We start from the raw sequence: 14,043 nt of genomic DNA, 5'->3' as shown, positions 1-14,043 counted from the left end.
AGAGAAAAGAAAACTTAGGAACAGGTGTATTGTAGAATGATATGATCTAGTAGAATGAAATGAAATATTGTAAACAAGGCAATAATATGTTTTAATTAGGATGTGTGGCAACTTATTAAAACTTTTAAAGATGTAGAACAATTACATTAAATGATGATCATATAACATTTGAATTTGAAGACATATGTTGTTAATGAAAAATAGATGGAAAAGAAATGATAAGTTGACTTATTTTTAAAGAGAAGGGAAATTATATTGTTTATATATGTTAAAAATTAGAAATTGGAAAATATGAAAAGAAAAGTAATATGGCTAAAATTGGAAATAATAGAAATATAATGTAAAATGAATTATGTTTTATTTTTTGGTGGGAATGTTAAAGGGGAACTCAGACAACACTTTTATAATGTAACAAGTATTTAAAAAAACCTTTATATTAAAAAAAAGCCATACATGGCATGAGGCAGGTTATCGGATGAACCACCTGTCCCTAGTTACATCAAGTAGAAGAGTCTTGTATGTTCCATCTGCTAGGTAGGGAATTCCATTTAACAGGACCTAAGAGACAAGCCTTTTCTGATTTGGCAACCACCCTCTAGACTCTCATCTCTTCTAAGAGGAGGTTAACTCAACCCTTATGGCATTCTGAAAAGCCCTCAAAACATTTTTTTTTCACGTCTGGGATTCTGCTGGCATCAGGAAGCCTTCATGCTGGTTGCATCATGTATAACATTCTGATTTAAGCAATGATGATCAGCTGATCCCCTGACCATGGGCCAAGGTTAAGGGCCTCGAAAATAATAAGATTTAATTTAAATTTTAATAAATGAAATGATTTTAATCCTCTTACAATGTTTTCTAATTAATTTTCAATATTTTTTCAGGTGGTCTTCATAATTTATTTTAATTGCAGTTTTTATTATACACCACCCAGAGTCATCTGGTGTGAACATAGGTGAACATATAACATACATTTGATGAATAAGTTATATTAAAAAATAAATACAATCAATCATCAGAACTACCCTGTTTCCCTGAAAATAAGACCTCCCCAGCTAATAAGCCCAAATGGGCTTTTGAAGACATGTGCTAAAATAAGCCCTCCTTGAAAATAAGCCTTCCCCTAAAATATTTAAACGCATGTGCAGCTGGTCCCTGCCATTTCTGGGGGGAAGAGAGGAACATGTGCCACACTCCTCACATGTACCTGCCATCCACGTGATACGGCCTTGAGGAGGCTGCTCCTGCAAACTCTAGCTACCACGCCACTTCTCTTAGTGGTGGACGCAAAAATAATGGCAGGCCCAGTGATGATGATCAGGGCCAAGGTTAAGACCTCAAAAATAAAAAGACCTCCCTGAAAATAAGGCCAAGAGCTTATTTAGGAAGTCAAAAGAAAATAAGGCCCTGCCTTATTTTCAGGGAAACGTGGTGCTAGTTAGTAGAACTCCCCAAAACAAATCCTTCATTGAAAACTAGCTAGATTTCCTCATTGTAAGTTGAACTGAACTTAAACAAATCTCCAATTAAAAATGGGTGCTTCTAAATCTGCATCCCATATGTGTCTTTACTAGCCCAGAGAAGAGTTTTGAAAAAATGTTTCACTTTGTTGAAAATTCTTGCAAAGTACTCCTTTGAAGCAAAGCAACATTGTCCTCTTGCTTTTGAAAGTGAAGAGGTTGCATGTTTTGCTTGCACTCCTCTGAAGCCTCCTCCACTGCCAAGACTAGTGCTTCCAAGGGGAGATAAGAGACACTTTTTCTAAGGAGTGTCATCAGAGGATGATTTAAAAAAAGGTCAAGATGATGGCTCTGATGATGCGATCAAAGCTTTGGCTGGTTTTTATGAGCATCATATGTGCAACACAAAAAATACCAGAGCTTCAATTGCTCTGTCATAGTTACAATCTTGACTTTTTTTGACCGTACCCTGCAGACACCTCTTACATCGTTTGAAGCTTTCCCTTGGCAACTCACACCCAATTAAGATTTGATTAGGACTTTTCAACTGCTTTTTACATGCGATAGAATGACCTTGAAGGAAATGGGAGTTTTCCCGTCATTGCAAAGAGCAGTTTGAGGGTCTCTCTGTCTGTCTGTCTCTTTTGCTGCTATCCCACAAGGAAAAAATGCCTCTGGACATTGTACAATACATTAATTTAAAAAAAAAACCAATAAATACACCAGAGATGGAAACTGGAGCAGGGAAGAAGGGAGCTAAAGCAGTGATAGGCTTCAATTTTTTTTACTATCTGTTCTGTGGGCATGGCTTAGTGTGTGTGGAATGGCTTGGTGGGCATGGCTTGGTGGGCATGGCAGGGGAAGGATACTACAAAATCCCCATTCCCTCCCAATCAGCTGGGACTCGGGAGGCAGTGAATAGACGGGGGTGGGTCCAGTCAGAGGTGTTATTCAGAACTGGTGAGAACCTGCTGAAAACCACCTCTGGGATAAAGCCTCCATTCCCCTGTGTCTAGAGTCCAATAGGTAACTGGCATCAAGTCCAATTTGATCCTAAGAGAAAAATAAGTCAGTCAATCAATCAATCAATCAATCAATCAATCTACATTTTATCATTTTAAAGTGATCAAACCAAGTAGGTTGTCAAACAGCTATGGTTTTCAAATATGTATCTTCACAAAGATCTGCTATGAGGAGATATCCTCATTGCCATACTCAACTGACCTTCTGCATTTGTGTATCTGCCTTTAATCCTTTTACAGCAGGGGTATCAAACTCATGTCATCACGTCATGTGATGTAATCATGATTTTTCCCCCTTTGCTAAACTGGGTGTGGGAGTGGTCAGCGCGTGACGCATGCTGCCCGTGGCCCATGAGTTTGGCAGCCCTGTCTTACAGTATATACTGCAAAGTGACAGAAAGACAAATTATAGAACCCTATAGATACCACTGGATAATGTCTCTTCTCTCTTTTTCTAGTGAGGGAAGCCAGTGAAGGCTTTAGATTAATTACCTATCAGTTGCTAACTGTTATTATAAAGTGGAAAGTGTTATTGCAATGAATACCGAGCCGATTACATGAAGGGATTGTGATGCAGATGCCACCAAAGGACCATGTTATGGTTGATAGAGACATGAAGCAATAAAGAGGCATCTATCTGCTTGTCATCCTGCTTCAGGAAGGTGTACATTTTTTCAGGTCTATCTTACCATCTGTAAAACAATCGCTGACAGGAAGCATTGTTTGATTGAGGCCTTAAGAGCAGCCTTAAGAGACCCCCATCCATCTGTCTGATGCAAATATGTTTTGCTGGCTGGATTTCTTTTCAGCCAAAGACCTGTAAGCTGTCACTACATTGTCGCCCTTCCTTCCCTTTTGCAGCTACCACATGCAAGGCAATATGTTTGCAACAAATATGTCCTGAACCCCCCCCGAGTGTTAAAAGTGTTGAAAAGCGTTGAAAGTAAGAATAAGAAGTTTTAAAAATATTCCAAAGAACAGGCCAAAGAACTCTATTTTTGTCGCTAATTGAACACATGGGTTGCCTCAGGCACTTCTTATCTGAGGCAAAGAGACAGGTGTTATCCTGCCAGTCTTCATGGACATCATCCAAATGCGGCATGCATGGGTAAATTGGCAGGAGAAAGGGAAAAGTCTGCTCATGTGCTTTATGTGTTTAGTTAAAGTTTTTCCACTGCTTTTTTTTAATGGAAATTCACTTCAGAACATTATTCTATGCCCATTTTAAAGATGAGCAAATTGAGTTGCAGAATTAATTGAGGGTAGTAATTGGCCTTGTCTATTAGAAGCTGAAAGCCAAATTATGATAGTGGTTAAAGTTCCAGTATAGAAAGCAGGAGAGTGGAATTCCATCAAGGAAAGATTGGAGGACTATATTGAAATAGTCTTAGTAAATAAAATTAGATCATTAATCTTGTCATTTCCAAATCAGGAAGCTACAAGAACTGATGGAATACCCACAGAAATATGGCAAGCAACAGAAGAAGAATCAGTAAATATTCTAATTAAGCTATAGCAACAAGTTTGGAGAATGGCATAATGGCCAGAGATTGGAAGAGATAAATCAACATTCTAATAAACAGAAAGGGGGACTTACCAGAGTATATCACATAATATCCTTAATTTTTACATGCTAGAAAATTAATACTTAGATCATCCATTATAGATTGAGCCTCCATGGAAAAAGAGGTTCCAGATGTTCATGTCAGCTTTTGAAAAGGTTGAGGAACAAGAAACATTATTGCTGATGATGCTGGATAATTGAGAAAATCAAAGAATACCAAAAAGAATTCAGCATGGGCTTCATCTATGATAGAAATGCTTTCAATTGTATCAATCACATCAAATTGTAGAACCTGCTCAGAAAAATGGAATGCCGGAACATCTCATTGTCATCATATATATGTCATACATACATACATACATACATACATACATACATACATACATACATACATACATACATACACGTATATACAGGTCAGAAATCCACTGTATGGATAGAATGTGTAAAACAAGACTGGTTCCAGTTTGGCAAAGTAATGCTTAGTAAACTGCCAAAGAGTTGCCTTTTGGTGAGCTGGGCAGCAAATAAATTTAATAAATAAATAAATAATAAAACTGCCTACTTTTTCTTATTTATTCAATCCATATCATGAATATATATTAAGGGAAGCTGGATTGGAAGATGAGTGTGGTTTTACAATTGGAAAAAGAAACATCAATAAACTGCATTATACTGGTGATAGCCAAAGATGCAAAGGTACTGCAAGCTCTAGTAATAAAAGTCAAAGAGTACAGTGAAAAAAAAGACTACAATTAAATATATAGAAGATCAAATAATGACAAGAGAAAGAATAATTAGCTTTAGAATTGATAATGAAGATATCATAATGATACACAACTTCTATCTTTTAATTTAAACCATCACCAATAAAAAAACAAATAGTTATGCAACATGCCAGAGATTAGCATTTGGTAGAGTAGCCATGAAGTCCTCAAAACAGATATTAAATGGTGTGATATACTGATAACTACAAAGATCAGAAATGTGCAAGCAATGATATTCTTTGTGACACTATGGAAACTAAAGTTTTGGACTTTGAGGAAGCCAGATAGGAAAATCATTGTGTCTTTTGAACTTTGATGTTGGAAGAAAATTCCTGAGAATACCATGGATAGCCAAGAAAACAAATGAAAGGATCATTGAAGAGATCAAATCAAAGTGCTCACTCAAGGCTCAAAGCTCATATTATCCTACTTGCTTCTCTTGAGTGGTTGGTTTTTTTTTTTTTTTTTGTATTTTATTATTTGTATGCCGCCCTTCTCCGGGAGGACTCAGGGTGGCGAACAATTCAAAGGGGAAAAAAGGGGGAACATAAAAGACAAAATACAAATAATAAAAGTAGGCAATAGTCGCAAAACCATACATGTCGAGAGGGGAGGGAACTCATCACCCCCAGGCTTGCCGACAAAGCCAGGTTTTGATGGCTTTTCGGAAGGCCTGGAGAGAGGTGAGGGTCCGAATCCCTGCGGGGAGTTCATTCCAGAGGGCCGGAGCTGCCACAGAGAAGGCCCTCCCCCGGGTAATAGCCAGGTGGCATTGGCTGGTAGATGGCACCCGGAGGAGGGCAACCCTGTGAGATCTAATGGGTCTGTGGGAGGTAATTGGCAGCAGGCGGTCTTTCAAGTACCCAGAAACATGACAGCCTTAGTAATGGAAGAGAGTGCAAAAATCTGCCTAATGCTTAAAACTAAAGCTCTAAGTCACAGGTGTCAAACCCGCGGTGTCACGTCACCATCACGTGACATTTGGTGACATATTTCCTCTTCACAGAGCTGGGGTGGGCGTAGCCTGTGCATGACGCCCCTTGATAAGTTGATATCAAGCAATACAAATCCATTGCAAAGAGCTACTGAAGAACTAATCAATTGTCATCTTCCTAAATTGAAAGTGGGGGGAATCCCATGGATGGGGACTATAACTATGAATAAATAGATGTTCACAACTTACAAAAAAGACTATGACTTTTTAAGGCAAAATGCACAGATCTTGCATTGACAAGAAAAGCATATACATGTCTATGGAGATTTTCAGTCATCCAGGCCATGGTTGTCTGAAAGGTGCTTTTACAAAAGGGAACTGGATTATGTTTTTCCCTTGAGGAAGAAGACATTTCACTTCTCATCCAAAAAGCTTCATTAGTTCTAACTGGATGGTAAGGAGGAATGGAAGGATTAGAGAGCTCATTATTTCACCACCACCAGCCTTTTGAAAAAGCACCTTTGAGACAATGGTACATATTATATGTTAAAGGCTGAAATGTCTCTTCCCCCACACCAGAGGTGGTATTCATCTGGTTCTGACCAGTTCTGGAGAACCAATAGCAAAAATTTTGAGTAGTTCGAAGAACCAGTAAATACCACCTCTGACTGGCCCCACTCCTATCTATTGTCTGCATCCCAAATCCCACCTGATCAGGAGGAAATGGGGATTTTGCAGTATCCTTCCCCTGCCATGCCCACCAAGCCATGCCCACCAAGCCACGCCCACAGAACAGGTAGAAAAAATATTTGAATCCCTCCACTGCCCCACACCCAGCCATAATATGGCTGGATCACCAGAATGTCTGAACGAAGAAAAGGAAAAGCCTTTGAATTGTGATATAGATAAAATTATTCAGGATATGTTGGATTAAGAGAACAAATTGCTCAATACTAGCTAAAACAAGGCTGCTCACTGAAAATACTAACAATAAAGCTAAAACGTACTTATTTTACACACATAATGTAAAGGCAGGAGTCAATAAAAAACCCTGATGCTTGAAAAAAAAAGTCAAAGGCAATCATAAAAGAAACTGACAGAAGACGAGGCCTTTAGATACTATTGCTGATGACACAAGCATAAGGTCAGAGGAACACAAAGAATCAGTTACTGATAGACAGTTGTGGCGAGGTTATGCCTTTAGGCCACCAAGCAATTGAATAAATGAAACAAAAACATGGATACACAATGCAAACATACAGAAATTCTTTTTCAGTAAGCCTTATTTTGCAGTACTAAATGAACAATTCTGTGGGATTTTTTTTTAAAAAAAATGATTAAATGAAGAAAATCATTGAGTCTCTCTTAAACTTTTTTTTAAAGAAACATTTTCAGCTTTGGTCTTCAATATAGTATTCAAGATTCTCCCCAACTCCCAGTAATTAATATAAGCTCTATTAAGTTTTGATGGAGTAACTACTCATGTAATATTAATGCTATAGTTTTGCTAATTCTTTCCATTTTTCTGCAGATAAAAGAATAATGACCCTCTCTAGTGCTTTCAGATTTGATAAAGGAATCAAAGCATTAATCACTACATATATTAATATTTTGTTTGGCAAAAGTAGAATTAATGCAGAATGAATGGTAGTAATCATAAGATCATCAATGAATAAAATATACATGTTACAAATTGTTATAAAATAATTTGAGAATTAGATCATCATCAAAATAACAAAATAAAATACTGTTGCCACTAATTTTAAGTTAATTTCAAACAAATGTCATTTTCTCAAACTTTCTTTAATATGGATATAAAATGATAGCCAATGTATCTTTAGAATAGAAAGTTGTTGTGCTCGCCAGCAGCCAGTGTACCTGATGGCAAACTCAGACAGTGAGGAGGTTGGGGAGGAACATGGGCCAGTCCTGGAGTCTGGGGAAGGCTCAGATAAGGGCTCTGCATCAGAGGCAGAGATGGGGCCAGGGCCATCTGATAGTTATCAGCTGCCTTCGGAGTCAGAGATCAGTAGGGCAGAAAAACAGTTAGAGCCTGTTTCCAATATGTGCATGTGCAGAGCTGCCAGGAGAAGGGAACAGCTAAGGAACAAGAGCTTACTTGGGAGTAAAGGCACAGGTGGACAGTGAATGGCCCCCTCCTTAGGGAATAAAATCGAGCAAAAGAGGAGTGGAGTTTGCAGGAGACAATTAGTTTGCTTAATTAGTATGAAGATTTGTTTGTGACTCTCCGAGACTCCTTGCCAAGTATTTTCTTGTACAGGATTGTGTTTGGAAGATATTGGTTTGGCAGCTCTCCAAGCCTGATAATGTCTGTGGTGGTAAGACTGTTTGCTGGGACTTTGCTGGATGTGAATGAGAGGAATTCACATTTGCTAAATAAAAAGTAGGTTTGTCAGGACAAGGAGTCTGCTTCATGAAATTGTGAAGCCTAGGTCAGAACAAAAGTGTATCACTTGACATAAATTATTTTCAACATATATTTTCTTCTTCAGTCTTTCTTCCATAAGCATTGCACTACAACACCTATTCCATACAACTATTAGTCATAATTAGATTGAATTGGATTGAATTCATAGTACAAAATATTGAGGTTGGTGAAATATGTGATATTCAAATGCTATGATGTTCATCTTTTTTTAAAACAATTTTTATTTATTTTTGGACAAAGACAAACAAACAAACATAAAAAGCCATCTTCCATTACAAATTGTAGAAAGTGTGTCAGTTGGTTACAGTATTTCCATGCATCTCTTCCATAGTCATCACATGCTTTTCATATCAAATTGCATATTTTAAATTCACCTATATTCATGTATATCATGATTATTATATCTCAACTTTAATTTGACTATAATTGTTTTTAGATCCTTTTATATATAATATTCAAAATCTAGAATAGGATTATATGATAACATTCTATTAAATCATCCTAAAATCATCCAATCGTAATACATCTTTATAACATTCTAGATAAAGCTTTAAAACCTCCTCTCATATTCTCCATGTGTTGTTTATATAAAATTTCATATTATCAAACTAATATATATATATGTATTGTTATCATTATTAATCATTATTTAACTATAGCTATTGTCACTTCATTTTATAGCTACTACTAGTGAACTAAATTTAGCTTAGTATTTATTATACATTTTCATTGCATCAACCTGTATATTTCCAGTAATAGAGCAGTCTCATATCTCTTGCCATTTTTAGCATTAATATTATAGTTACATCCTTTTATATACATTATTCAAAATCTAGAATAGGATTATATGATAACATTCTATTAAATCATCCTAAAATCATCCAATCAGAATACATATTTATAACAAATTCTAGATAAAACTTTTAAACCTCCTCTCATAATCTCCATGTGTTGTTTATATAAAATTTCATATTATCAAACTAATATATCTATATGTATTGTTATCATAATTAATCCTTTTTTAACTATAGCTATTGTCACTTCATTTAGTAAACTCAATTTAGCTTACTTTTTACTATACATTTTCATTACCTCATCCTCTATCTTTCCAGTAATAGTACGGTCTTATATCTCTTGCCATTTGTAGTATTAATGTTCTAGTTACTTTCTTAGTAAAACTTGTATAAACTTCTCAACAAGTTGTTCCTTTTGTATCTCATAAAAGCTTGAAAGCCAGCATCTGTTCTTTCCATCAGCTTATCTTTGGTTATCGCTGGTGCTTCTGTCAACATTTCTCTCCTTATCTCCGTCAATTTTTCTCTCTTTTCTTCTTCTGTGTTTTGAAGTCTGGGATAGAGTTGCAATCCATCTATCTCCCCTTTCCATATTCCACTCTTGCCATTACCAATGACGTTCACTTTGTTGTCAGTATCCACAGTTTTCTTATCTCTTTGCTCATTTTTTTCTTCCATTTTTTTAACTCTGTCCTCCACTTTCTTCATTTAATAAACATCCTCAGTTTCTCCATCAATTTTATTTTCTGTTTTGTATTCCATATTCTCCAATCTCTTTTCAATTCTCTGTCACAACTAATAGATTTTGAATTTCAAACATAATCATTTTCAATGTTATAGTTTCTTTTTCCTGCTGAGCCATTCTTTCAGTTTTGCAGGCACTGCCACTATAGGGTTCAAGGCTATTTTAATAAACTTCAAACAGGTTCATTTATTATCTTTCAAGTCAAAATGTTGTCTTCTGTCCATTAGCTAGTGATAGAACTCCCAAAAAGCACCTGTATAAACATTTTGTGCTCTTCCTACTATCACTGTCAGTAAACAAACCGAAAGGCCCTTGAATCTCAAGTGATCAAAGAGAAAGAAGAAAAAAACAATGTATCCAGCATCCAGCCTCTAATTGGCAGTGTAACTGCTTTTCCTCCTGTTGTTACAACCCTCTTTATAATCCTTCTTATTATCTTCTTTATATTCCAAGCTTAAGAAAGAAAAAAAAAACCTTGAACAGAGATCAAAAACAATCCAATCAATCCAATCAAGCATTATAAAAAGAAAGAAGGAAAATTTTAATCCATAGGTGTAAGCAAAAGTGAAAAAAGAAGAAATAATTAATCCATTCAGTTTAAAAAATTGGGAGCCTTTGCAAAAGTTCTATCCATGAAAAAAATAACTCACTAAGTTTAATGTAGATTAATTTAGCCTCTTATAGTCTTCTGTCTTCAATTTTAACTTAACTTATTTTGGGGGGGGGCGGTAGTCTCTTTTTCTAATAACAAAATTTCATCACCAATTTGACACACTTTCTCTTTCTACTTTCTTCCCATTCTGGAGTTGTCCCAACTTCAGCAACTTCATTAGCTGCATTTCTGTCACTGGAAAAAAAAAGGCTATTCCTGGATCTTTCAGGGACTTTGCTGTGTCCCTGAGATCAGCAGGAGGTGCCCTTCTCAATCACTGTTTCTACGGGACGGTTTAGGTCCGAATGGACCATCCAGCAGCAGAAATACCAAGATAGCACGTCGTGCCATCGCGAACTCAGCTCTCTCCCATGATGTTCATCTTTGACAGTCACCAACCAAGCTTCCTTTTAAATCACATAAACAATATTGATGTCTTATTATGCAACTTTGTAAAGACTGGATCTAGATTTCATTTCAGTATTTTTCAGCTCTCTGTATTTTACTTGTTTCTTTATAGCATCAATTCTTATTCTCTGGACTGACCCACACCATTTTGGCATCTGAAGCAGGTTGCTCAAATAATAATCTAAGGGACTCCTACTTAGGCCGCAACTTTAAAATATTTCAGTTCTAAACAATTTAAAGGCCCTGACAGTAAATATAATCTTTTTTGTCTGTCATCAGATTTCACAACACACATGACAATAAATCTTGATTAGCTGAACTTTAACCCCATTTTCAGGAATTTGCTTCCAGAAGGAGCTTACAGGTATAATACAGTAAAATGACAATCAAGAATGAGCTATATGCACCGACAAAAATCTGCCTCCTAATAAATGGCAGGAAATCATGCCCTCTAAATTTGTTGAACCCCCAGCACATCTTTATTATAGGCCTAGAATGGGTCTTTTCTGCATTGCTCTCCATAGCAGCTTTGATATGTGCAGCTTTTAAATAATTATTACAAGGGAAGAAAAGACATTGCAAGTAAATCTCATTTTAAGATCTTTCTACATATAGAATGCAAACAGTACATACATACATACATACCAGGGGTGGGTTCCAGCAGCCACTACTGCTGGTTTGCTAGTGGGTGCACCAAGTGTGCATGCTTCATGTGCATGAGTGCGCATGCACAGTACAATAAAAATTGTTCTGTGCATACGCAGAACCCAAAAACAAGATGGCGGTGCCTATGGCGCCACCTGAAGAACCAGTTCATATCATCAAGATAAAGAGTGAGAGGAGGAATTCTGGGAGTTGAAATCTACAAGTCTTAAACCTGTCAAGTTTGAACACCCCTGGGTTTTTTTTCTAAAGGGTGAGGGGTGTAAGGGTCTTGTAATTTGAAGACTTGTGCACTTCAATACCAGAGTTCCTGAGCCAACATGACTGGAGGAGAAATTCTGGGAGTTGAAGTGCACAAGTCTTAAAGCTGTCAAGTTTGAACACCCCTGGAGTTTTTTTCTAAAGAGTTAAGGGTGCAAGGGTCTTGTAACTTGACAGCTTTAAGATTTGTGTGCTTCAAATGCTAGAGTTTCTGAGCCAACATTTTGGCTGCTAAGTTTCACTACATTTTACAAGTTGGCCACGTCCACCCAATCACATGGCTGGTAAACCACTCCCACCCGGTCACATCGCCAGCAAGCCACTCCCACAAAGCAGGCCATACCTACAGAAGAGGTTCTAAAAAAATTTGAAACCCACCACTCATATATGCATACATAATATTATGCAGCTAGTAAGATAAAGAAATTAAGGCACAAAGTATGAAAAATAAATTGAAACATATTAAATTTAGCTTACACCAACAAGTCATTATAATCCCCCACATTTTTCTCCTTTGTATTTTGTCCTTGCTTCCAGCATATCCATTGTCCACTTCATGCAATATCTTTTGCCTCTTTACATTTTTCACTTCTTTTATTTTTGAGAATTTTGTCAATTTTCCCAATTAGAGAAATAGCAGGCAAATTGTAGTATGTGTCAAATTGTTCATTAATCTCATTGCAGGATCCAATCTGGGTCCTGCAACTACAACAAGAGGTTTAGTCTTCTGAGCTTTCAGACTCGTGCTGGAGCCCATCCTCAGGGAATTTCTCTCTAGCAGAGTGTATGCTTTAGGCTATTCTGTGTGTGCTACTTATATGGTGCCAGGTTGTGTAAGGCTTTTAAGTAGTTGATTGGGATTTTGATAGCTGGCTATTAAGTCATTTGCTGTTGTTCCTTTGTGCTACCAAAACCTCACCTCCTCAGTACTTCAACTCTGCTAGAGAGAAATTGCCTGAGGATGGGCTTCAGCATGAGTTTGAAAGCTCGGAAGACAAAATCTCTGATTCTGGTGACTGATCTAGATTGGATCCTTCAACATTATCCTGGGACACGTATATTTGCCTTTATTCATTAATCTCATTATCAATCACAATCACTAGTGTTGGAAGAAATACCCATCTGGTTCAGTTCCAAGTGGGGAGAAAGACACTGGAAACATAGAGGCTGATTGGAAGGATGGTTTAATGAAGCAGAACCACCAAGCACATAGTTCTGGTGCAGTTGACCACATGGAATGTAGAGTGAGGGTTATTTATACCCTCTCTGGGCTTTGAACTTCAGCTTCCTGTTCCTGTGGCAAGAACGTGTATTCTATTGGTTGCTGCCAGACTCCCATTGGACTATGCATGGATCACAGCTGAGGTTGTCTGAGCTCCCAGTTTGGTTGAAGTTTGGAAGGTGATGATGTAATGAAGAGGCTTGTGTTCTGAAAGGTGTTGGACAATTCCGATTGTGTCTTAATGACTTTGCACTGGTTTGGATCTTGAGTGAGGGCTAATCCCATCACCCTGAGACTGAACATCTTTTGTCTTGCAGATAGGCTGGCCCAGTCCTGCTGGGGCTATTAAGAAAGGTGGGGGCTGCTCTACAAGAGCATGTTTCTCCATTAGGGAAATATTATGTTCTGCCTTTTTAATATTTCTCAAAATATCTCATTCTTCTAGGAGAGGAGTGGGTGCTAACTTTTTATACTAGAAAAACACATGCCTGCAAAAAGGTTACATCCTATTCAAACATGAGTTCTCGGTGGTTCAGCTAGTTCTTGCTTTCTGAATGTTCAATGTACTATTCCAACATTTCTAATTCTTATTTTCAGTTTAAAAGGTAGCAGCACACTCTTATTCACAGCTATTTTCACTTCAGGTATTTCTCCTAACTGCAATCTTCCTAATACCTTTCCACAGATACAATCATATATCTTAAGATTTTTCCATTCATTTACCCTTCCTTAGTAAGCATTCTATTTTATGGAACTTCATTTATTTGATGTATTTTTAATCATGTATTCATAATCTAAAATCAGTCACTCTGATCCCCTGATCAAATTCAACTTTCTTGAACTTTGTCAAATTAATTTTTTTAGATCCATGCTGTTTATTGAGCTATACAATTTATCTAGCTTTTTTTGCATATCATTCAGCTCTTAACCAATATTATATATACAAATGCACATATATTCATGTCCCCAGTCAATACCAATTTAACATCAGTGCAAGTACTCATAAATGTGTCAAATATTCAAGGAGACATTACACACTCTTGTTTTACACTTTGCTCAATGTTGAATCATTTGCTATTTCATTTATTATTATGCAAGTTTA

Source organism: Thamnophis elegans, chromosome 2 (assembly GCF_009769535.1).
Source record: "Thamnophis elegans isolate rThaEle1 chromosome 2, rThaEle1.pri, whole genome shotgun sequence".
Lineage (NCBI taxonomy): Eukaryota > Metazoa > Chordata > Lepidosauria > Squamata > Colubridae > Thamnophis > Thamnophis elegans.
The sequence above is the reverse complement of the archived record's forward strand: the minus strand, read 5'-3'. Positions refer to the sequence as shown.